At 46.6% G+C, this 23,940-nt stretch overlaps 1 protein-coding gene across 7 annotated transcripts in view; it reads left to right on the plus strand.

The window, feature by feature from the left end:
• Positions 1–23,940, plus strand: part of ANKRD11 (ankyrin repeat domain 11) — a 190,662-nt gene that overhangs the window by 74,415 nt on the left and 92,307 nt on the right. For all 7 annotated transcript variants that reach the window (XM_038538032.1, XM_038538033.1, XM_038538034.1 and 4 more), the window contains exon 2: positions 64–143. The gene's annotated coding sequence lies outside the window, so the exon portion shown is untranslated. The remainder of the gene's footprint in view (positions 1–63; positions 144–23,940) is intronic.

A 23,940-nucleotide genomic window follows, 5' to 3' on the forward strand; every position in this document is an offset into this window, starting at 1 on the left:
ACTGGAATTGGACAAAGTGACTGAGGGAAAAATGTATAAGCTAATTGTGCTCTCTCATTTCAGAATGTGCACAGCTCTGCTCTGGGACGCGCCTTGTTGGATGTAACAGTCTTCATCAGCATCGACTTTCAGCTATGGAATCGGTAAATATTTTATTGCACTGCCGTTCATATTTTGTTATATTCACTGCTTTGTGAAAAGGGGTAAGAAGATAATGCTAGACTTCCATGTTGGCTTCCTGGGGCTTGATTGTGCTAGCTGATTGTTCTGGATGTTGTCCTAGACTTCCTTTGGATGCCGGTGTGTCAGAGCAGTGGTGGTGAGCTGTGGGCTATTAAACAGCTCCCTGGTGTTCCAGTGGCAGGGTTCTGTAGAATCTAGGCCAGGAGCCTAGGCTGTGAAGGAAGTTTGTTTCTGCTCAAGCTCTCTATCTGATTGGCTCTACCGTGGAGGAGTCTGGACCCAGTACTATGTTTTGTGCTCTGTGCATATTGCACAAACATTTGGCATGGAGAAGAGATTTTCTAGTCTGAGAATTGTCCTCTTCCTCTGGGGGAAGCAGTGGAGGAGGCCTGGCTGTGCTCTCATCTGGTGTCCCGTGTGTCTGGGCAACTATTCGTGGGATTCTTAGGAGCTTGAGGCCAGCTTGTGTGGTTGGTGGGTAAAGAATGGGATCTTTTGCTAGGTTGCCCTGATTGCTTGCTTCCTCCTGGAAATTACTGGTAAATTTTTTGAGGGGTGGAGGAGCTGCTTCCTTAAGGACCCTGGTCTCAGGTCTCAGCAAGCATCTATTGCTCTAGAACAAAGTCCCTTCCTTGTGGGATATGTTGCATTGGTTGGCAGTTTATGTATTTATTTATTTTTTAAACTTTATGTATTTTTTTAATAAATTTTTATTTATTTATGATAGTCACAGAGAGAGAGAGAGAGAGGCAGAGACACAGGCAGAGGGAGAAGCAGGCTCCATGCACCGGGAGCCTGACGTGGGATTCGATCCCGGGTCTCCAGGATCGCGCCCTGGGCCAAAGGCAGGCGCTAAACCGCTGCACCACCCAGGGATCCCAGTTTATTTCTTTTAATAAGTACATTGATGATGATAGAAAACTCTTGATTCATTTTAGTTTTTCATACCTTGGTCAGGCATTAGTGTTTTAAAGCAGACAGTCCAAAGATGCATTATCCATTCTGTTTTGTTGTTCCTAGCAGACATGACAGAAACCTTTCCTGCTACATCCTTAGACGAGTGTCCTTAATCTAACAGAACCTGTCCTTTATCTCAGCCATCGCTGAATCAAGCCACTTAGAAGGTTCCTCTCGGTCTCTTTGACTTGACTGAGGTATTTCCTTGGGAATGGCGATAAGGTTTGACGGAATAGGAATCTTAGATGTCTCTGACAGTAGGCCTGGAATTGTCTTCTCTTAATCTGCGGGATGGTTAGTGGTTAGAAAGAAGCCAGTGCAGGTGTTGGTGATCAGGTGAGGTCGTTGGTGGGCTTTGTAGAAGAGTGCTCCCCTGTGTGGTTTTCCAGAACGTGCATGTGGATTCAGCTTGGTTGTCCTAGGCAGCGGGTCAGCCGTTGAGAGACTAGGTCCTAAAGAAAAGGACGTAGTGGGGTCAGAGAAAGAACTAAACCCACTCCCCACAGGAAGCTTACCTCTGCATTTGTTTGGAAACTGTAACATTGGTCCTAATTCATAATAAGGAAAAAGGAAGTGCTGCCTGAATTAGGTTCTAGTAAGCATTTGGTGATTCAAAATAATATATTTCCTGATTAAAGGAAAACAAGTTACTAGTGACTCTTTGCTGGCAGATTCTGGGGTCAGCCCAGTTGGTCTGATGGATTGAGAGCAATAGGTGCGTTAATCTTTAGAAGGTTTTCTAACATAGGAAGGACTAGCTTTTTTGACCACATCACAAAAATAACCCAAGGCATCTCATGCCATTTAATAGTTTTGGAAATCATAAATACTCAGATAATATATATTTTTTGAAGAGTTTATTTATTTATTCATGAGTGACCCAGAGAGAGAGGCAGAGACATAGGCAGAGGGAAAAGCAGGCTCCATGCAGGAAGCCTGATAATGGGACTCGATCCCGGGACTCCAGGATTTTGCCCTGAGCCAAAGGCAGACGCTCAACTGCTGAGCCACCCAGGCATCCCGATACTCACTTAATACTGATTATAATAGTCTTAAAAAAATCTAGTGTTTCGGTTGAATAAATACAAAGATTCTTATTAATGGTGAGGTCTCCTCTTAGGCCAGTGGCCCAAATGTGTTAGCAGGAAACAGGACTGCAGCAGTTGTGGGTGAGGTCTGCCCTTCATGACCGTTCCTGGAATCAAAAGGCAGAATCAGTCAATCTATCTGTCGTCTATCTATCTATTTAAAAGATTTTATTTATTTGAGAGAGAGCACGAGTTGAAGGCAGAGACAGAGGGAGAGGGAGCAGCAGCCTCCTTGCTGAGCAGAGAACCCAATATGGGGCTTGATTCCAAGACTCTGGGATCATGACCTGAACTACCCAGGTGCCCAAAAAGGCAGAATTTTAAAAATAGGATAATTTTGTGGACTCTAATAATTTTTCATTATTATTCACATTATTTTTAATTTTCATTTTGACTGCTTAATATGAGCCATTTAGATCAGATTTGAGACAGAGGTAGGCTTGGTAGGCCCTGTGAGTATTTCATCCTGTGCTCTTGTCTCCATCTTGAGAATTATTTAAGCACCCAGTTTGGATAGATTTTGGGCTGGCCCTGCCCTGAGATATTATTCCAGGTGTGGCTGTGTTACAGTATCCATAACAACCTGTGTGGGTTGGGTTGGCTGACCTGGCTCTCTTCAGTCCTGGGCTTCCCTGCTGTGACGGGGTAATGGTGACACCCATCTTAAAGATTTCTTCCAAGATTAAGTGGCACTGTTGATGGAAATAAAGCTCCATGAAAACCTAAACTTTAAAATTATAAGATTAATTTTAACCTTTCTTTAGCACAAAACTGTTTCATCTGACAGTTGGTGTGATTCTTGCTTTGTCAACATCTTGCTTGGTAGAGGTAGAGGGTCTCGACCTCTTCAGAGGAGTGCTGAGATTGACATGGCTCTTGGCAGGTCCCATCTCACCAGGAGCAGGTGAATGTGTGTACAAGAGAGTAAGAGCTGTCTGTCACCCAGCCCTGACCCCCGGTGGCATGTGAGTGTACACTCATGCTTGCTGGGAGACAGGAATTTTGGTGTTTCTAAAAACAAAACAGGTTCTGAAAGTAACATGTTGTAATGATAAAGGTAGTGTTTATATGAGTGGAGGTATAGATTTTATACTTGGACACCTCTATTTAAAATAGGAAAGTGGAGATGCCTGGGTGGCTCAGTAGTTGAGCATCTGCTTTTGGCTCAGGGCGTGGCTGCAGAGTCCTGGGATCGAGTTCTACATCGGGCTCTCCTCGAGGAGCCTGCTTCTCCCTCTGCCTCTCTCTGTGTCACTCATGAATAAATAAATAAAATCTTAAAAAAAAGAAAAAAGTAAATAAAATAGAAAAGTGGTTGCTTTTTGACCAGCTAAAACATTGAACTTGTAAGGCATAGTCTCAGGGTCCCTGGATATGATGCTGAGCTGGGTGCCCTGAGCAAGTGGTGCTCACTGTAGAGTGGTGTACATGGCTGGCACTTGGTCCTGCTTCCCTAAAAGCACAGGGACTGAAAGTCTTCCTGACAACAGAGTCAGGTGTCCCTCTGTCAACTATTGATGTGCTGGCGACACCAGGGATCCCACCTGAGCAGCAAGGTTGGAGGACGCCCCTCCTGACCTTGAATGTTTTTGCTATCTGGTATTGAAACGGAGAATCTCTTCCCAGCTCGTATGTTAGGAGTGGCAGTTCTTCCTGACCCAACCACCAGCCCGATGCTCATTGGCTGTTAGGTGCCCTTCATGGTCACAGCACATGTGGCTGCCAGGTGGGTTCCAGCTCCTGCTACTGCTGCCATACCTGTGGGCAATGCAGACTTGGATTTGCAGATTTTAAGGAACTTGTAGGTCCTGTTGCTGATTCATTTGCCTTTTTAACAAAGAGGTTTTGTAGGGTTCACAAATAGATAACAAAACGTACTTTGCTTCATTCTCAAAGAAATATGCATAGCTAATTGTGCCATAATTTACTGAATTTTTGAGTATAAGTTTTTATTGTATATTTAGAGTTCTAGGGGATATCCTTTGGCTACACCCCCTTAAACTATATAAAAAGTACAGAATGTTAGATCTCAGTAAAATGAGATTTCATTAAGTGTGTTTTTTTGGTTAATATGAAAATTAACAGTGTGTTCATACACTTTTCCCCCAGAAACTCTTGCTCTCCCCCAGCAGTGCTGGCCGACTGGTTGAACTTTGGTCTTCTTATTCCAGGGTACTTTGGAATGCTGGGACAATTCATGTACCTGGGACAGGGAGAGGGTTTGGAAAGTAGACAGATCAAAGCAGAAGGGGAAAGTCTGAGTCCACACCCACATCTGCACCCCGGCCAGGACTTCTGGCCGCCAGGGTCATTTCCCTCTGGATATTTCTAGCTGGAATGGGCCTCTGGGCTCAACCACACTGGGAAGGCAGGCATGTAGAGTTACCTGTTTGGGTTCCAGGAAGAGTTTTTGTGGTTCGTGATACCCCATTTATTATCAGTTGCTATCATTTTCCTTCCATTTTTAACTATGGAAATTCTTGTGGAGCCAGTGTTTATTTTTTAATACCATCAAATTTTAAAACCGGCTAAAGAGATTTCCTCTCTGTTTTGTATTTGAGGGTGAGGAGGAGTGCCTGGATCTCTCTTAGAGTGGGTACTCATAAGGTGAGCTGAACTTTTTTTCTGGAACACCACCTGTCTTCCCTTCCTCCTGTGCCTTGTGGAATATAAGGGGGTCCTGTAACACAGAGGGAAGGGGGCTCTGTGCAGCTTAGGGATGTCTGCTACAGGAATTTCCACCTGCAGCTCATCTGGATCTTGGTGAGAGGAAGAAGGAGGCAGGAGGGGCCATATCTGGAGAGGTGTCAGCTTGCTGGGCCTGACAAGAACTTTGTGTCTTCTCCACTCTAGAATAGGTATCTTGATTGTCACTTGCATTGCTGCTGGGGAGAAGAAATTTGGGATATCCTTTGTGTAAAATAAAGGGTGGTGGTGGGGTTTGAAATGTGCACTCTTCTGAGTTCAAGATTGCAGTGTTTGGTTTAGTGGGGTCAGTCTGTCCCTCTTTTTGATGCCACTGAGGGGCTTCCCCCACCCCCCCACCCCAGCAGTGCGAGGGATCCAGAGATGGAACAAAGAAAGTGCCAGCTTGGGCAGCAAGTTTGAAAAGAAAGCACAGCAGAGCAGGGTCCTGTCCCTGGACCTGTGATTGGACCAGCAAGTGCCAGAGGTGGGGGAGGGCAGGATCTGAGCTGCGTGGATGTGTGTGTGCACAGCTGCAGCTGCATTGCCAGCATCTAGTCCTGAGCCTTGGGCCAGGTGAGTCCCCCGTCTTGTTACATCTCACTTTAAGGAAACTGAATGTGGAGAATAGAACGTGTTGACTTTGGCAATGGGCTCTGCCAGGACTTTGCTCGTCATGTGACCCAGTGTGTAAGGCTCTGCTTGCAAACACAAGTGCACTCTCCACACACGTGCATTTTCTTTCTTGATGCCGACCCGTCCATGTTCTCATCTGTAGCTCTGTGCCCCCTCCCTTTCCCGTTTAAGGTCAGAGTCCCCAGCCTTGGGCCTGGGTTACAGCACCTATGGGCTCAGAGAGCGTTCTGCATGGGCAGGAGCAGGAAAAGGGGGAAAGAAGGAAGGGAGACAATATTTTTCTTTTAAAGCTTTTGACTTTGTTGACCTTTTGTGAATGGATGGTTTGTGTTTTGGAAAATATACACTCTGGGGCCCTTGTCTGCCTCTGAGGGTGTTAGCACATAAAGACGAGAGCAGCAGCTATTTGGACCCTGGGTATTTTTGGAGGAAAGAAGGGTAGAACCAGAGCAGGGAGTGGAGGCAGTGTTTTTCTGCAGCTCTGGGCCTCGTAGGGGTGCATGGCCTGCTGATGGCAGCCCCAGGTGGGCTGGCCCTCTGCACCTGCTCGGTGTGCCTGGAGGAGTCTCTCCGCCGTTGCCTTCCATGAGTCTTTTCCTCTTTTCATCTCCTGCATACAGTTAGCCTCTTTATAGTTTATTCTTGTTCAGCTTTAGTTAGTGGGAACCAGAGTTTTAAACATTGTATCCTAGTGGCTGACAAGATGCTGCCTTGGAGACAAGTGATCCCACGAGAATGTCATGTGGTGCTCAGGTGACCCATCCAGTTTCATGGTGAACCTATTTTATGTTAAACTTGCCCTATAGTATAATAGCAGATGTTATAAAGTTAGATTGAAGCTGAGAATCAAGCGGAAAGATGCCCATTTAGGTGTGACCAGATTTGATTAAAGAAACCTTAGAAAGCTCTAGGGTATTTTGGCCTGCTAATACTGTATTTTAAACCTCAGTGTTATAATTAAAACTTCCATTAACATAAAAACCAATTTTAATTCTTTTGAAAAGTTTACTGTCTAGCTCACCTCCTCCATGCACTGTCCACCCCCACGTTTCTTTGTGCTTTTGTGATTTCATAGGCATAGTGACTTACACAGGTCCATGGGAATGCTGGCTGTAGCTCACGGAGAAGGGATGGAGAAAGTTTAGAGGTGGCTGTCAGAGTGTTTGTGAATTGGGTACCACAGCCTGCTGGCTGGCCTAACCCCGGGACTGCAGAGCCAGTCTTTGGGCCTGAGTCCCCTAGAGACAGATGGATGGGTGGGTGGGGGGCAAACAAAGTTTTGTACTGGAGCCTGGGGTGGTGTAGCCAGAAAAACCATTTTGAGTGGTTTTTATAGGAAAAGCTATGATTGGGTGTATAGGCTCACATAACCTCCTTAAGCTGAAACCTCACTTAAAAAAAAAAAAAATCGGGATCCCTGGGTTGCGCAGCGGTTTAGCGCCTGCCTTTGGCCCAGGGCGCGATCCTGGAGACCCGGGATAGAATCCCACGTCGGGCTCCCGGTGCATGGAGCCTGCTTCTCCCTCTGCCTATGTCTCTGCCTCTCTCTCTCTCTCTCTCTCTCTCTCTCTCTCTCTCTGTGTGTGTGACTATCATAAATAAAATAAATAAATAAAAATAAAATAAAATAAAAATCTTTGTTCGATGTTGGCTTTTCTTCAGCTGGGACTGCTGCTTTTCTGGGTTTCTGCTCAGAGTCTTTTCTTGGAACCCCCTTACTGGAGGCCCCTGCCCACAGGAGAAGTCATGCTCAAGAATGCCTGCTGCTTTGCATATTCCAGTAACTCTCCAGGCCTATGAGCAGGCACGTACCTTCTTCACGTTACATCCTGTTTTCCCCCCTACGAATAGGTAGCATTTTCCACTTGTTAGTCTGAGAGCCTAGGCCTCAAGGGTGTTAAATAGTAGGGTTTTCATGGTTCCATAGCTGATTGGCAGCAGAGTGAGTGTTGAAATTGCAAGGTTCTTAGACTAACACAAGAGATAGTCACGTTAGTACCTGACTCTGGGCAAGATGGGAGGAAGCAGGTGGGAAGGGACAGGGTGGTGGGAAGCCCAGTAGAGGGAGTAGGCTGTGCGGGTCTACTGTAGCAGCTGGCATTTCCTTGGACCCTCTTTCAGATCTGTCCCATGATTCTGCCACAGGCATATCTGCTGGTCCTTAAGGTCTGAGTGTGTGTGGTAGAGGGTGAGGTTTTCACCCCAGCACTTATAGCCCCAAGGCTCTGCTCCTGGGCAGACATGATGTGCTTAAAATGGGCCAGGTCCAGACTGAGGCCCAGGGAACGAATCTGTGAAACCCGGGTCCAGGGTGAGGCTCATTTCTAAAGGCCTTCTCCCTGTCATCCTTTTCCTTCTATGTTATCCAGGGAACTAGCTGCTGGACCTGGCCTTCCCTGCCTAGTCAGGCCACCTCACTAACATGGTTGGCACTTGGCATGGCTGTCCCCCATTTCCCATTTACATGGCATTCTGAGACAAGTGAACTAGGGAGCCTTGCTATTGGCAGTGGTTTGTTTTGTTGACCCCACGCAGTGGTGTCTTGGGCCTGTGTCCTCATCCTGGGAGCTGCTGCTTTGAGAATCTCCGAGCAGGCCTACGCTGGTATGAGGTTTCCTAGCTGGTAACTCAGTCAGAGTTGGTTTGCAGGCTGTCTCTGTGCACGCAGTGCGAGTCCTGCCAGCTGTGCCTATGATCACACGTGTGCCCAGGGCTCCTTGTTCTTGGCGTCTGGGATCCACTTCAGGGGGAGCAGCACCACCATGCTGTGTTTGCAGCTGTGGAGGGACAACCGTGATTTCCCGCACACTGTTCATGAGATCCTGGCTCCTGACCTAGTGGCTCATCAGTCTGGCCTCTGTAATTAATTAATTAATTTTAAAAGTTAAATGGAAGATGGAGTTTTATTGTCTGAACAAAGAAGTTAATTTCCTTGCTCTGTGTTTTTGGTGATCTGGCGCTGGTGAGGTGGAGTTGGGGCAAAGGGCATGGCTGGGCCAATAGGAGAGGCACATTGCAGTGGTCGGTCCCCCTGGGCTCCCTGAACTTCATCCCTGCCTGCCCTCACCCATCCACCCTCTCTGCTTCCTTCCCTCCCGTCTCTGTGGACTGCTGTCTTGGTGGCCTGTCCTGTCTGTCGTCCTCACATCAAGCTCCCTCACCTCACCTCTTTGTGCCCTCTGCTGCTGTCTCTGCTGCTGCCTCTTGGGAGCATCTTCCTCTGGGTTGTGACACACTCCAGCAGGGCACAGCCTTGGGCGGGCGGGGGGGGGGGGGTGCGTTTCTTGTCCTCGGTTGTGCTTGGTGAGCTCAGGGAACACACGTAGGCTTGTCTTCTGGAAGGGAGTCTTTCTCCTGATCCTTTCATGCAGGCACATGCTGCATCTAGCCAACTCCATGTCTGCTCTCCTGCCCTAAGCTCTCCTTGTCTCCTCTGTCCCCCCAGGTCCTGAGACCCAGGGTGCCTCTGTCTCCCTCCTCAGAGCTGTCTTTTTTCCATGGCTCATGTTGGTGTCTTCACCCCTCATGCCTTTCTGGGGGCTGCACATTTCTGTTTTTCCTCCAGGACTGCTTCTAAGTTCAAGAGCACGTTGGGTGGTTTGTGACTGGGTTCCTTCTCTCCACCTGGAGGAGTGCTGGGGAGGTGATGCTCTCCCTTGGTGTAATGAGTGTGTGCCCCTGAGTTGGTATGAAGCCTGGGGACAGTTCTGTGCTCTGGCTGTGGTGTGGGTGTAAAATGTATCTGCCTGGAAGCCATCCTCCAAGTGCTGCCGTCCAGAGTAACTGGGTCTTGAAGGGTTTCCAACTCACAGCACCAACCCCTTGCTGTGTGTTTATAATGAAGAAACAGAAAACAAAGGGCTTAACTGGATTTAGGACGTTGGTGATTTTCTGGTTGAAAGTTTGCTGGAGACCAGTGGAAATTGATGGTAATGCAGGGAGGGGCTCTGAGCCCTGAGTGCCTGGGGGTCTGTGTGGGTTCTGAGGGCACTTGGAATTCCAGTAGCACATTTCTTTCTTTCTTTTTCTTTTTTTAAGATTTTTATTTATTTCTTCACGAGAGACACACAGAGAGAGGCAGAGACATAGGCAGAGGGAGAAGCAGGCTTCATGCAGGGAGCCTGACATGGGACTGGATCCCAGGACTCCGGGATCATGCCCTGAGCTAAAGGCAAACGCTCAGCCACTGAACCACCTAGGCGTCCCAGTAGCACATTTCCTGATACGGAACCAAAAGTACACACCTGCCTTAAACGTAATCACACATGTCCTCAGGAAGTGTGCTGGGCATGACTGCTTGAGGGAGGCTCTGTCCATAGCTGTTTGCAAATATGTACTACAGAATCCTTTATTTTCTCTCCTCTGTTACCTAGTAGGGCATCTTTTATAAGCTAGTGAAGATGATTTGAGGGCACAGGTTCTGGCAGCAGAGCTGCTCTGAGGTTCATTAAAATAACTTTGGGGGAGTGTCTGCCTTGGGCTCAGGTCATGATCCTTGGGCCTTGCTCCACGGGGAGCCTGCTCTCCCCCACCCCCCCAATCCCCTGGCTTGTGTTCTCTTGCTTGCGGTGCTCTCTCTTTCTCAAATAAATGAATAAAGTATTTAAAAAAACATTAGGGATTGGGTTCCTGGCTGGCTCAGTCTGTGGAACATGTGACTCTTGATCTTGGGATTGTGAATTGGAGCCCCACATCAGGTGTAGAGATGACTTAAAATATTTTTTTAAACAATTTGTTATAGTGGATAGTGTGATTCTTTAAAAAAAAATTTTTTTTTGAGAGCGTGTGCACATGCACATGCTAGCAAGAGAAGGGGCCGAAGGAAAGAGGGACTTTCCAGCAGACTCCACTCTGAGCACTGAGCCTGACCCAGGGCTCCATCTCATGACCCTGAGGTCAGGACCTGGGCTGAAATCAAGACAGATCTTTAACTAACTGAGCCACGCAGACACCCCTTAAAATCTTAGAGCAAGCGAGCGAGTACCGTGAAGGAATGTCTTCCCTCCTGCTCTGCTCAGGTGTCAGCTGGCTGTCAAGTATATGGTGCACAGGGGAGTCTGTGGTCGTGACCTTGGGCCTGCTCTTGATGGTGACCTGGGTGCCTTGTGGAAAGAAGAAATCATTAGATGCTTCTTTTCGGAAGTCTGATTTTTATTTAAAACACACTGCATTTCTGGTGGTCTGAGCATACTACTCTCCTGCTTGCTAATGAGCTTGCATCACCCATGCCAGAGAAAAGAATGCCAACCAGGGCTCAGCAGTATGTTTATGTGGCGTGAACATTATGAAAGCCGGGTCTGCCTCTGGCCCCGTGGCACCTTCAGCTCCCAGAACAGCCCTGTGAGGTTGGGCGAGGGGCAGCAGCCTCGACCTCAGTGCTTCTGAAAGACCCCAGCATGGGGTGTAGACCTGATGATGCTCAGAGCATCTCCTGCTCGAGGCTCAAGACAGTGGCCATGCAGCTGTGTCCTCTCTGGGCTGGGACTGCCTCTGCCTCAGGACTGAACCGGGCCTCCTATTGCCCTCAGACCCCTTTTCAGCGAATGATTCATGTGTGAGGGGTCCTACAGTGGCCTTCCAAGAACAGCAGAACTCTGCCCTCGGGGGTGGGTACAGCGCAGGCAGGTCTTCCTGCCAGTAGCCAAAGTCTGCAGGCTCACAGGGGTCTCAGAGGCATTTACTAACAGGTCTGCCTGAGCATCACCTGTCCACAGGAGTGTGCTGCTGACCCGCTGACTTGTAGGAGGTCTCCTCTTTTCAGCTGAGCTTGTTCTTGTGGGTCCTGTTGCCCCTCCTTGTGGCCTGGCTGACCGCTTGCCTGGTGGGCTGCCGGAGCTGCTCCTGGCTTTGGATCCTGTGGTGGCCGTGACTTAGTGGGAGCCCGGTGTCATTGCGCAGCTCTGTCCCTGGTGTGCTGCACAGCACCCACTCTGGACCTTCCCTAGAAGCGGTGGGCATCTGTGCATGTACACCTGACTTACTTATTGGAGGGAAGTAATTTTTTTTATCTGCAAGATTTTATTAAGCAATAGCTGGACAACTTTTACAATTTCAAATCATCAAGAAAAAAATGAGATTAATCCATCTCAATAATAAGGACAGAAAATAATTTGGACAAAGCATATTGTTTTGATGGGGAAGTACTTTTTAAGCAGCTGCCTAACCCTGGCCGAACATTTGTTAAGTTCATTTGCAGTTTATGTGTGAAACGGCAGGTTTTTGGCTTCTCTGGAGGTGTCTCCCCCTATGGCACAGACCTTCCAGGAGACTAGGCTGCGGTTGACGTGGTCTCAGGCTTGGTTCGGATGGATGCGTTCTTTGTTCTTGTGGGGTCAGCCTGTGACCAGTGAGGGACAGGGCCACAGGTGAGACTGCTCTGGGCCTGCGGGTGGTGGGATTTCACAGTATTCCTAGGTCAGGGAGTGCGAGTGGCTCGGGTGCCAGGGGCTCTGGGGCCTTCCCGTCATGGGGCTTTCTGGGAAGTGTTTCATCTGAGAATGGAAAAACATTTCACATCGTGTACCTCACAGCATTGCTGTGTGTGTTACTGTAAACATGCCCTCAGGTCCCTCCCGGTGTCTGGCATCTAGGTGACCGAGGCAGGGCCCCATCAGAGATGCTCAGGCTCCAGGAGGTTGAGAGGTGCTGCTGCACTTTACACAGCCGCTCAGGAGACTTGGCAGCATCTCTGCGCTGTGCCCAGAACTGCTCCCACCTGCAATGTCACCATCTCCAGAGAGCCTGAGTCACTGTCGTGCTAGTGCTTAGGGCCCTCACAGTTTGCCACATCTGTTTGCTCCAAATTGTTGTAAATTTATAACAAACCAGAAGTCATTTTGTGTTGTTTCTGGGGCCTTGGGGGCGGACAGGGACTGGGGCAGGAACAGGATTTGGGGTGAGCAGGTGGCAAACTCTCTCCTGCCTCCACATTGCTCAGCATGTCCTGCTCAGATGTCTGCCCAGCAGCTGAAAGAGGCGTACATCTCAGGAAACTGTCCCTGTGACGCTGAAACCCACCCAAGGAGGAGGCTGGGCCTCTGAGGCGGTACCTCTTGGTCCAGAGACATGTGAAGCACTTACTGGGCCCCCTTGGGAAGCACACTTAAGTGTGTCTAGCTACTGTGCCTTTGCCCACACCACCTAGCTTTTCTTTCAGAGACTAGACTCATGATTCTTCACCTGGATTTAGAACACTTTGGGTTCACTGGGGTCTTTATTTCAAGATATCACCAAGTTCTCAAAAAACAATTTAATTTTATTCATTTGCTCAACACACAGAGCATCTTGTGGTCCTTTCTGGTCGCTTTTGAGCATAAGCTCTATTGGCTCAGGAACAGGATTGCTGCGTCGTTATATTCTGACGCAGAGTCCTGCCTGGCAGACTGCATGTCCCAGGAAGAAGGACTTCGGGTGCTTGGGGCAACTTGGAACAGGTCAGTTCACTCCACGCTACATCTCCCACTCCCTACCCCCCCCCCCCCGCCCCCAGGCATGCAGACCTTCATTTACTTGTCTGTAAATTAGGGGACACCTGCAGTAGATGATTCTGGATCCTTTCATCTTGATATTCAGAGGATGTTGCTGGTTTGGGGTTTATAAAAAGGCACTGTAAAATATAAAATAGTATTTTATTCTTGCCGCACATAAAGGACTAAGTCACGGATATGCCAAAGCCAGAGGCAAATGGGCCTCTTGTGTCCCTGACCTGTAGCCAACAAGGCATGCTCTGATGGTCTCCACATATCTTAGTCAGAAGTGACTGCATTTCCTGTTTCTGTAGAAGGATCAAGGACTGCAGCAAGTGGGATCATAGGCACAACTCCATAGTCCTCACGTGGAACAGTGCCATCTGGGGCCACTCCAAGGGGAGTCAGGAAGCCGACATTTCTTTGAAACACTTGGATTTTGTATACTTACACCTTTTCTCTCTTCTTATCCAGTTGAGAGTGTTCACAGTGGGGCACGCAGATTGAACAGGTCTTGTCATGCACGGGTGAGGTCCTGGCAGGGTATGTGGTAGAGGCAGGGCCTGGGTGGCAGTGTCCCCGCCTCCCTTTGTTCCTGGGCCCTGTCCTCATGCTGTTTGTCCCAGAAACTCTCTGTATTGTAAATACAGAGGAATCCAGAAAACTTTTGTCTATATAGATATGTTTATCAGTAAAACATTTATTTACGAATTGTGTTTAAACTCATTGTATAACACATTTTTACTAAAACTATATTTTCCAGAACAAAAAGTTGGTGATTGTCACATTGCCATGGTTAAAGTAAACAAAGAATGTCTATAGTTGGAATAGGGAAGAGTACTTGAATAGTTCCCCTAATTTTGGAGATTTTCTTTGATGGGACACCCTAGCTGCACAAATGGTGAAGGTGTGCAGCAGCACGGAGCCCCTGGTCTTTCTGGCGCTGTGACTGCGTCTTCACTTGTGTTTGGTTTTGTAAGCATTGTGCATTGGTGATTTGGCAAGCTTTGGTTTGCTGAGTTACTTAGATCATCCAGATGCTCACTTCCCACATCATCACTATCAAGCTGTTTGGTGCACAGAAGAGAAGCTTCAGGCACATTTCTCATTTTGTCACATAGGATATGAAATAGACAAGCATGGAGATGTGGGATTTAATGAAATTAATAATTACTACTTTATCTTGGAGGTTCGTAAGCAAATTTAGACCATCACTTTTGCATCAGTACAAATATTACCCTGGCTAAAAATGCAGCATTATTACGGGAAAAATTTTGAAAGGGTTGCAGGGATCTCCAAGGTTTCGGACCACATTTTGGAAATAGCTGTATGAAGCTGTTCAGTCTGTGTGAGATGTAGCTGAACAAATCAAGTCAGCTTAAGTGTTTTTTTTTTTTAAGATTTTATTTATTTATTAGAGAGAGAGTCAGAGAGAGAGGCAGAGGGAGAAGCAGGCTCCATGCAGGGAGCTTGATGTGGGACTGATCCTTGGTCTCCAGGATCATGCCCTGGGCTGAAGGCGGTGCTAAACCGCTAAGCCACCAGTGCTGCCCAGCTTAAGTGTTTATCCAAAAATTTCACAGCCCTAAAGGGGAGAATCTGACTCTGCCTGTTATCTCCCCAGTTACACACATGAGCGCACACTTTCAGGGACCTCCTAATTCAGTGAACCTCTCCCGAAGTTTTTGTGGAAATGTAATAAGCTCTGCCCGCTTGAGATGAGATGGCACATCTGTTCTTGGGTGTGGGCTCCTGGGTTCAGCATACATCCTCACCTGTGCGTGGCTCACAGCCCACGGCTTACATGGGGCTGTTTTCCTTTCCTCTGACTCGGCCTTTTGTTGTGAACCAGAGTTACCAGTGAGTGCGATGGTGCAGGCTGGGGTGAACAGGGCCTTCCTAGTGCTGATGCAGGCCCCTCACATGGCTCTTCTTGCCTCAGAACTGAACCTGCACCTCCTGTTGCACACTGATTCTATTAGATTTTTTTTGGTGGTTGTTCAAGATTTTATTTATTCATGAGAGAGACAGAGAGGCAGAGACACAGGCAGAGGGAGAAGCAGGCTTCCTGCAAGGAGTCTGATGCGGGACTTGATCCCAGGACTCCGGGATCATGCCCTGAGCTGAAGTCAGATGCTCAACCACTGAGCCACCCAGGCGTCCCTGATTCTCTTGGATTATTTAGGTCATGTTGCTTACTCTGCTGTATTTATTCCTTTAAAGATATTTATTCAGGAGAGACAAACAGAGGGAGAAGGAGAAGCAGACTCTCCGTGGAACAGGGAGCCCGACGTAGGGCTCCATCCCAGGAACTCGGGATCATGACCTGAGCTGAAGGCAGGCGCTTCACTGACAGACCCCCGCAGGCACCCCTTTCTGCCCATTTTAATCCTAGCTTTTAGTCAGCCTGGTCACTGGATTTAAAAATTTGTTTTTCCACATCTTGTGGATCTTTAAAGATGGTATGGATTTCATTGACTTAAAATATATCATTACATATTTGCCAGTTAGAAGAACTTTTTAAAGTTATGAAGTTCCAAATGCTCAGCCTATAGTAGTCTCTCTAAAAATTGCCATCTCTGAATTGGCTACAATGAGACCGTGAGACAGACTTTCTAATGAGGCTGGAGCTGATTTGCTTTAATTGACAATGAGGACTTTGGATCTTTTTCTTTCTTTCTTTCTTTTTTTTTTTTTTAAAGATTTATTTATTTATTTATTTATTTATTTATTTATTTATTTATTTATTTATTTATTTATGATAGACACACTGAGAGAGAGAGAGAGAGAGGAGGGGGTGCAGAGACACAGGCAGAGGGAGAAGCAGGCTCCATGCCGGGAGCCCGATGCGGGTCTCGATCCTGGGACTGCAGGATCCCGCCCTGGGCCAAAGGCAGGCGCCAAACTGCTGAGCCACCCAGGGATCCCCTGGATCTTTTTCAACACCTTAGCAACCTCCTGTTTTTTGTTTCTGGGTGTTTTTTTTTTTTTTTCTTTTTCTTTTTAAAGCTTTATTTATTTGAGAACGAGAGCACGTACATGCAAGTGCAGTGGGGAAGGGAAGAGGAAGAAACCCAGGCCGACTCTGTGCTGAATGTGGATCCTGACACGGGACTCAGTCTCACGACCCTGAATGAGATCATGACCTTAGCCAAAACCAAGAATTTGGCGCTTAACTGACCAAGCTGCCCAGGCAGCCCAGCAACCTCTTGTTTTTAATTCTTTAGGCCAGTAACTATGAACTATGCTGTAAAATCCTATAGATACCTTTAAAATATAGCTCCCATGTAGGAAATTATATTTTTCAGGTTTTTTTGAGATAAAGAAGGAAAAACCCTCTTTTTTTATACTTTTTTTTACTTTTCAGAGGCATTTTTATGTTAGTAAGAGTGTGTTGGTTGGTGAGAGTTGTAGAGCAGACTTGGCAGGATTGAGGCTCTTTGTTTTCTGTGACCTGGAAGCCCAGTTGGGGTTATAGTCTTAGCCCAGGGCCACATTGTGGGGTGGACTAGGATGGACCCTTGAAATACTCACCTCTACACTGGATTGTGTCCAAGGCTGCTGAATGCTTTGTGGAAGCTTGCTCTGCATTGGGATGTCACGAAAGGGGCCAAGAGGAACATCCCTGTGAGTCACTGGCCTTGCTGGATATGCATAATTGAAACTGTTAGTCAGGACCCACTTCCATTTTTGACAAATGGTAGTGTGATCTTTCTTAGTAGACCTCAGAATTACATCAACCTCTATTAAAGAACTGTCTTTGTATTCTTTTTTGGCATCAATTTTTTTATACAAATAAAAATGGTAATTCTCATTGTCTGACATATTTCCTTCTTTTTTTTTTTTTTTTATAAAGATTTTATTTATTCATCAAAGAGAGAGAGGCAGAGACACAGGCAGAGGGAGAAGCATGCTCCATGCAGGGAGGCCGACGTGGAACTCGATTCCGGGTCTCCAGGATCATGCCCTGGGGTGAAGGTGGCACTAAACTGCTGAACCACTGGGGCTGTCCGACATATTTCCTTCTATTGAGTAAATATTTAGCATCTGTTAATGCAAGATGCCAGGTAAAACTGGACTGGGTTTCGAGGTGAAGAGTAATGGCTTACCTGGAATGCTTGTTGATGCCACATCAAGGAGTATCCTGATAGGTGGTGAACAGAAGCATGTGTTAAGAAGAGGGCCGTGGGTCAGGAATCCCTGGGAGTGGGGAACGAGTCTCTGTCTCCTTGGCTTTTCTGGGACCCAGGGCCTGAGAGGACACCCCATGGAATGTGGGTTTGGGAAGCAGAGCAACTGGATCCTAGAGGTGTGGTCACTAGAAGGACAGTGGTGTCCCTGCAGAGATAGGAGACACAGAAATATAGGGGATGGTTGGAGAGGCTGTGGTTTGGGCATGATGGATTTGAAGGTGCTCATGGGAAAAGGGACCATTGCAAGGCGTGTCCAGGGTTTGGGAGACCATTCAGAACAGGAAGTTGAGCCCTGGAGTCCCCCACATCTGTGCATATCTGTGTGCATGTGCTCACATGGCAAAAAGAAGGAAGATTTGTTATGAACAGAACAAACCAACATAAACCACTCTAGCATTACACAGTAATCTTCAGCAGGCATGATTTGATTTTTTTTTTTTAAGAAATTAAAAGATGTATAAATGTAACTTTTCCCACTGTAGTAGATTGTTTGAATCGGTAATGTGTAGGTATACTAGGTCATTTTCCTGTTTTCAGAAATCAGATGCTTGTGTTCTCTTCTGTATGTTATTATATAAAAAAGTGTAGCTCCTATAACCTTCGTGTTATTTTTTCCTACGCAATTTTAGGGCTTTAGAATGGTCTCATGAAGCAATAACTGATGTTTTTCAGATTGAAGTCCACTAAGACCCCAAGAAGTCAAGTTTAATTTCCAGATATTTGTGGTGAGGTTTGATTGATTGATTGATTGATGATTTATTGATTGATTTAAAAGATTTATTTATTTATTTATGAGAAAGAGAGAGAGAGGCAGAGACACAGGCAGAGGGAGAAGCAGGCTCCATGCCGGGAGTGCGACACGGGACTCGATCCCGGGACTCCAGGATCACGCCTTGGGCCAAAGGCAGGCGCTAAACCGCTGAACCACCCAGGGATCCCCATGTGGTGAGGTTTCAGTCCGAAATCCCATTTAGTAGTTGTGTTTGTTTGTTTCAACTTGAGACAGGCCTTTCTTGTTTGTGAGCCTGATGCCCTACCTCCAGTGAAGCTGACTTCCTTGATTCTGGGGGTCAGAAGGGCTGGGACCCACAACAACAGAAGCAGTGAACATGAAGAATGTGAGGCTCTCCTAGACCTTCCTGGGCTGCTGTAGCAGAGCTGAGTAAACTCATTCTCTGGCCACATAGCTCTGTCCAGGGCTGCTCCAGACCTTAGGGATGTCCCTGTGCTAATGGAGCTGACACATTGATGTGTCACCGTGAATAGAGTTTAGTTTTTCACACACCTGTTTGGATTAAGTTACATCTTTATTGTTCTTTCCCCCCAGTCCCACTCCCTGATTCTCGATTCCTTGGATGAGGAGAGAGAGGGCCAGAGTTGGAGCAGGTATAGGGTGGCAGGGGAAGTTCTTCTGGAGTGGATGTGGGCTCGTGCCCGTGGGTGCTTTGAAATAATTGTTTAACAGTTATTCACAATTGATACTGAAGCGTCTTACTGGAGGAAAGAGTATATATCAAAGTGCCTTTGCTAAATGGCATGATGGAGGGTCACTCATTTATTTCAGATGGGAGAGGTAACCAGTGGTGATTAGACATAGGTTCACTCTCAAGAGTGTTTTCTTGCTTAGATAATGAAATTTGTTAAAAGCTATTTCCAGTGGGTTCCCTTCTGCCCCCTAAACTTAGTGTTCAGAAAAAAGCAGCCTTCAAGGGAGTGTTCCGTTTCAGGAGTTTGACACTAAGCATTGCAGGCCCCAAGACTGTTGATGAGCTTGTGGGTGGTGTTGGGTCACCTCTCATCGCCTCTCTTCTAAGACTGTAGATGCAGCCAGGTTCTGCGGTCCAGTCAAGGTGCCCTGCAAGGCTAATGCCCAGTGAAAGTGACAGAATGAGGGACTGTGCTGCCCTGAGAACCTCAGCTTGGGCCTCACTGCTTCCTTTCATTTAGAAAACAGACCAAGAGGTCCATCCTGGGGTTCTCAGAAAAGAAACATTGTTTTTTTCTTTCCTGTTTTCACCTATCATAGAAAGCACAATAAAACATGCAAAAGAGTGGGAGGAACCCAGCTTAAACCCCACCATCCGGGTAATGAGTCTTACTTTTATCCTTTAGAGGTGGGCATTCCCAATCCTTACTGATTTTCTGTGTACTTGTCCTATCAGTTATTCAGAAAAGGGTCTTGAAATCTCTGATGACTCTGGTTTTATGTATTTCTCCATGTAGTTCATTCATTTTGAAGCTCAAGTTATTAGAGGCTGTTAGGTCCCCTTGGTGAATCCTGCTCCTTCATCATTATGAGATGCCCTTACTGCTGGTGATAGTCTTTGCTCTGCAGTCTAGTGTGTCTGATACTAAAGCAGCTACTCTCCATGAGTATTGACTAGTATTACCATCCTTTCCATCTTTTTAGGTTTAAGCTATTTGTCTTTATATTTATTTATTTATTTTTTTAAAATTTTTATTTATTTATGATAGTCACAGAGAGAGAGAGAGAGAGAGAGAGAGAGAGGCAGAGACACAGGCAGAGGGAGAAGCAGGCTCCATGCACCGGGAGCCCGACATGGGATTCGATCCTGGGTCTCCAGGATCGCGCCCTAGGCCGAAGGCAGGCGCCAAACCGCTGTGCCACCTAGGGTTCCCTGTCTTTATATTTAAAGAGGATTTTTTTTCAGGCAGCCTTGTAGGAGTTGGGTATTGCCTTTTAAAGAAGTCTAACCTGGGCGCCTGGGTGGCTCAGTCAGTGAAGCGTCCAACTCTTGGCTTCATTATCAGGTCCTGATCTTAGGGTCCTGATATTGAGCCCCAAGGGGTACTCCACATTCAGCAGGAAGTCTGCTTCTTTCCTGCTTCCTCTGGACCCCCTCCCTCTTTTTCTGGAATAAATCTTGAAATCCAGCTGACACTGTTTTTCCTTTTTAAAAACATTTAGACAGATTTTTCCTTATTTACTTAATTTTAATTCCAGTATAGTTAACATATGGTGCTGTATTAGTTTCAAGTGTAGAATCTAGTGATTCAGTTCTATACGTTACTCAGTGCTCCTCATGACATGTGTTCTCCTTCATTCCTATCACCTTTCCACCACTCCCCCTCCCCTCTGGTGACCATCAAGGTGTTCTCTATAGTTGAGAGTCTGTTTCTTGGTTTGCCTTTCTCTTTTTGACCCCCTTTGTTTGTTTTTGTTTGTTTGTTTCTTAAATTCCATATATGAGTGAAACCATGTGGTGTGTGTCTTTCTGTGACTGACTTCCTTTAGCTCCATCCATGTTGAGACTCCATGGACTTGGTCAGCTCCTGGGATAATGACACTTTGTCTTTCAGTGAGAGACAGTGACATTAGTGAAAGAAGTTGGCATGGCACTCCAGCAAAGAAACCTAAGGGTGATTCAAAATTTCTACATGTGTTTTGTTTCAATGGTGAAGGTCTCTGAAGAAGGGCATTCCAAAGATTTTGTGTATTCATGAGAGACACAGAGAGAGGCAGAGACCTAGGCAGAGGGAGAAGCAGGCCTCCCTGTGGGGAGCCCGATGTGGGACTCAATGCGGGTCTTGATCCCTGGATCACGACCTGAGCCAAAGGCAGACACTCAACCACTGAGCCACCCAGGCGCCCCCAGAAGGGCATTTCAGCTATATTCGCAAGTTCTCTTTTGAACTTAACAAGTCCCATCTTAATTTTAAGCCAACTTCACATGCCTTTCCTTCTTATTTTAAGAATTTAAAAAATAATTGGGGGCCCCCCCCTGGGTGGTTCAGTCCTGATCTCACAGTCCTGGGAACAAGCCCCACATTGGACTCCTTGCTTCTCCCCCCTGCTCGTGCTCTCTCTCCCTCAAATAAATAAATAAAATCTTTAAAGAAATTGGAGGGCAGGAATAGCATCATGTACATTAAAACAAACAAACTTTATTTTGAAAATTATCAGATATTTTTAAAAAATTGGAAAAGAGTACACCCAACTGGCAATCTTTGCCTTTTAATGAGTATTTAGACCATTCATTTACACCTAGTGTGCTTATTGATGTGATGAAGCTTAAATGTCCTGTCAGGTACCACTTTTATAGCATGAGAACCTTAAAATAGTATCCTTCCATGTCTCCTCCTCCACCTCCATACTGTTGTCTTACCTTTTACTTTTTATGCGGTTGATTGCTATTGTTTTTGTTGAAACGAGACCATTTTCAGAAGGAAAGTCTGAGGTATTTGCTGTGTCCTTGCCATTTCTGGTGCTCTTCAGCTCTAGTGAAGATGCCTGTTTCCATCCGGAGTCCTCTCCCTCCCGTGGAAGGACCCTATCGACACCCTTGTCAGGACCATTCCCTTCCCATCTTCATAGACTTGTGTTTTTGAGAAATTATCAGTGGGCAAATGGAAGGATAATGGATATTTTTCTTTCAGGTCTTCACAGGTGCTGCTTGGCCTGTGCTCCCTACGAGGGTCTGCTGCCATCCCATTGCTTCTCTCTGCTTGTTCCCTACGAGGGCCTGCTGCCATCCCATTGCTTCTCTCTGCTTGCTGTTTCCACTCTGGATGCTTTTAAAACTTTCCAATGATGTGGTGTGCCATGATTTGGTGTCTTTCATGTTTCTTTCTTTTTTTTTTTTTTTTTAATTTTTTAAATTTATTTATGATAGTCACACAGAGAGAGAGAGGCAGAGACATAGGCCGAGGGAGAAGCAGGCTCCATGCACCGGGAGCCCGACGTGGGACTCGATCCCGGGTCTCCAGGATCGCGCCCTGGGCCAAAGGCAGGCGCTAAACCGCTGCGCCACCCAGGGATCCCTCTTTCATGTTTCTTTACTTGGGGTTCATTGAGTGCCTTGATCGAGTTGACGGTTTTTCATCAGGATTTGAACTCTGGGTGCTTTATTTCTTCTTCAGAAAGTATCTTTCTGCCCCTCATCCCTGTGGGGCCATCTGTGCCCAGCTCTTGAGGTGCTTGCAGCTGCCTGCTTGCTGACCCTAACTTGCACTTTTTTTTTTTTTTTTTTGCATCACCTCTGGTCTGTACACAGCATCCCCCATCTTCCCTTCTAATTGCCTCTGCTGCTGGCAGCCCCACCTGGTGTATCTCTCCTCTCTGGGCATAGGCTTCACCCTCTAGAGGCTCCTATCTAGCCTGTCTCTAGTTCACATATATTAACTGACTCATGTCTGTACCGGCTAATTGTGCCATCTGTGTCAACTCTGGGTTGGTTTCAATTGATTGGTTTTTCTTAAGTGCTGTATTTTTCTTTTCTTTTCTTTTCTTTTCTTTTCTTTTCTTTTCTTTTCTTTTCTTTTCTTTTCTTTTCTTTTCTTTTTTTTTTCTTTGATTCTATTTATTAGAGACACACACACAGAGAGAGAGGCAAAGACATAGGCAGAGGGAGAAGCAGGTGCCACGCAGGGAACCCGACACGGAACTCGATCCCAGGTCTCTGGGATCATGCCCTGGGGTGAAGGCAGTGCTAAACCGCTGAGCCACCGGGCCTGCCCTGTGCTGTATTTTCTTAATTGCATCCCTGGGGGCATTTTTTTTTTTCAGTAAACTTTATTTTGGAGAACTTTCAGATTTTCAGAAAAGTTTTAAAGTAATTGAGAATTTCTGTATACCTCTCTTCCAGTTTCTTCTAAGTGCTCACATCTTCTCTTTCCATGTTGCATTCCCTAAGACAGCAACCAGCATCAGTACATTGGCTATTCACACTACTGCAGACTTTATTCAGATTTCCTCTGTTTCTACCTGATGTCCCTTCTCTGTCCCAGGACCGCATCCAGCGCATTGAATTGGCCTATCTTCCCGGTCTCCTCTGGTTTGGGACAGTTTCTCAGTCTTTTCTGGTCCTCGTGACCTTGGCGGTCTGTGGGAGCTCCAGCCAGTGTTCTGTAGGATGTCCTCTATTTGGGTTTGTGTGATGTTTTCTTTGTACACTGGGATTTTTGTTTTGGGGGGAGATGACTATAGGGAAGGCATGCCTTCTCCTCATATCTAGTCTGGAGTGTGTCCTCTCACTGTGGCCTGCACGGGCTAGCCTCAGCTGTCTGGTCATAGGGGCGACTGCCAGGTTCCCACACAGTGCGGTCACAGCCCCCCCTCTGTCCTTCAGAGAAAGCAAGCCAGGAGCCTTGTGCACACGAAGGGGAGGGGAACATCTCCTTGTGAGGAAGGTTTGTATCTTCTGCCCACTTCTTTGTTTCTTCAGTCATTTATTTATGTCAGTATGGACTCATGTATATTTATTTTGTACCAGGCTATTTATGTTTTGTTCAGATTGTCCCAGCTTCCATGTCTGGGAGTATCTGGATGCCAGACGCCTGGTTTTGCCTCATTCGGTGCTGCATGGTTTTGTATTCCTGTAAATCTTCCTGGGCTTTGTTCTGGGATCCAGTTAGTTCTTGGAAACAGTTTGCTCCTTTCAGGTCTTGCTTTTAGGATTTGTGGGTCAGGTCAGGGCCTTGCTCAGTTTTGGGCTAGAGCTCTCCCTTGCCCCCCAAGAGTGTTGCACTCTGGCCATTGGAGCCCAGCACTGCCTCTCATCTGTGTATGGTTCCCTTCCTGCTCATGGGTTGTTTCCTGCTCTCCGAAGACCCATGGGGACTTCTGCAGGCCTCTGGAGAATTTCCTTCAAACTACTTCTTCTCTGATTTAAATATTCCCACTAACACACACATGTAGTGTTCTGGCTTTTTAATCCTTTTGAGTTTTTTTTTTTTTTTAATAACTGTGCATATTTTACAGACCTTCATGCA

Source organism: Canis lupus, chromosome 5 (assembly GCF_011100685.1).
Source record: "Canis lupus familiaris isolate Mischka breed German Shepherd chromosome 5, alternate assembly UU_Cfam_GSD_1.0, whole genome shotgun sequence".
In the NCBI taxonomy this organism is placed as follows: domain Eukaryota; kingdom Metazoa; phylum Chordata; class Mammalia; order Carnivora; family Canidae; genus Canis; species Canis lupus.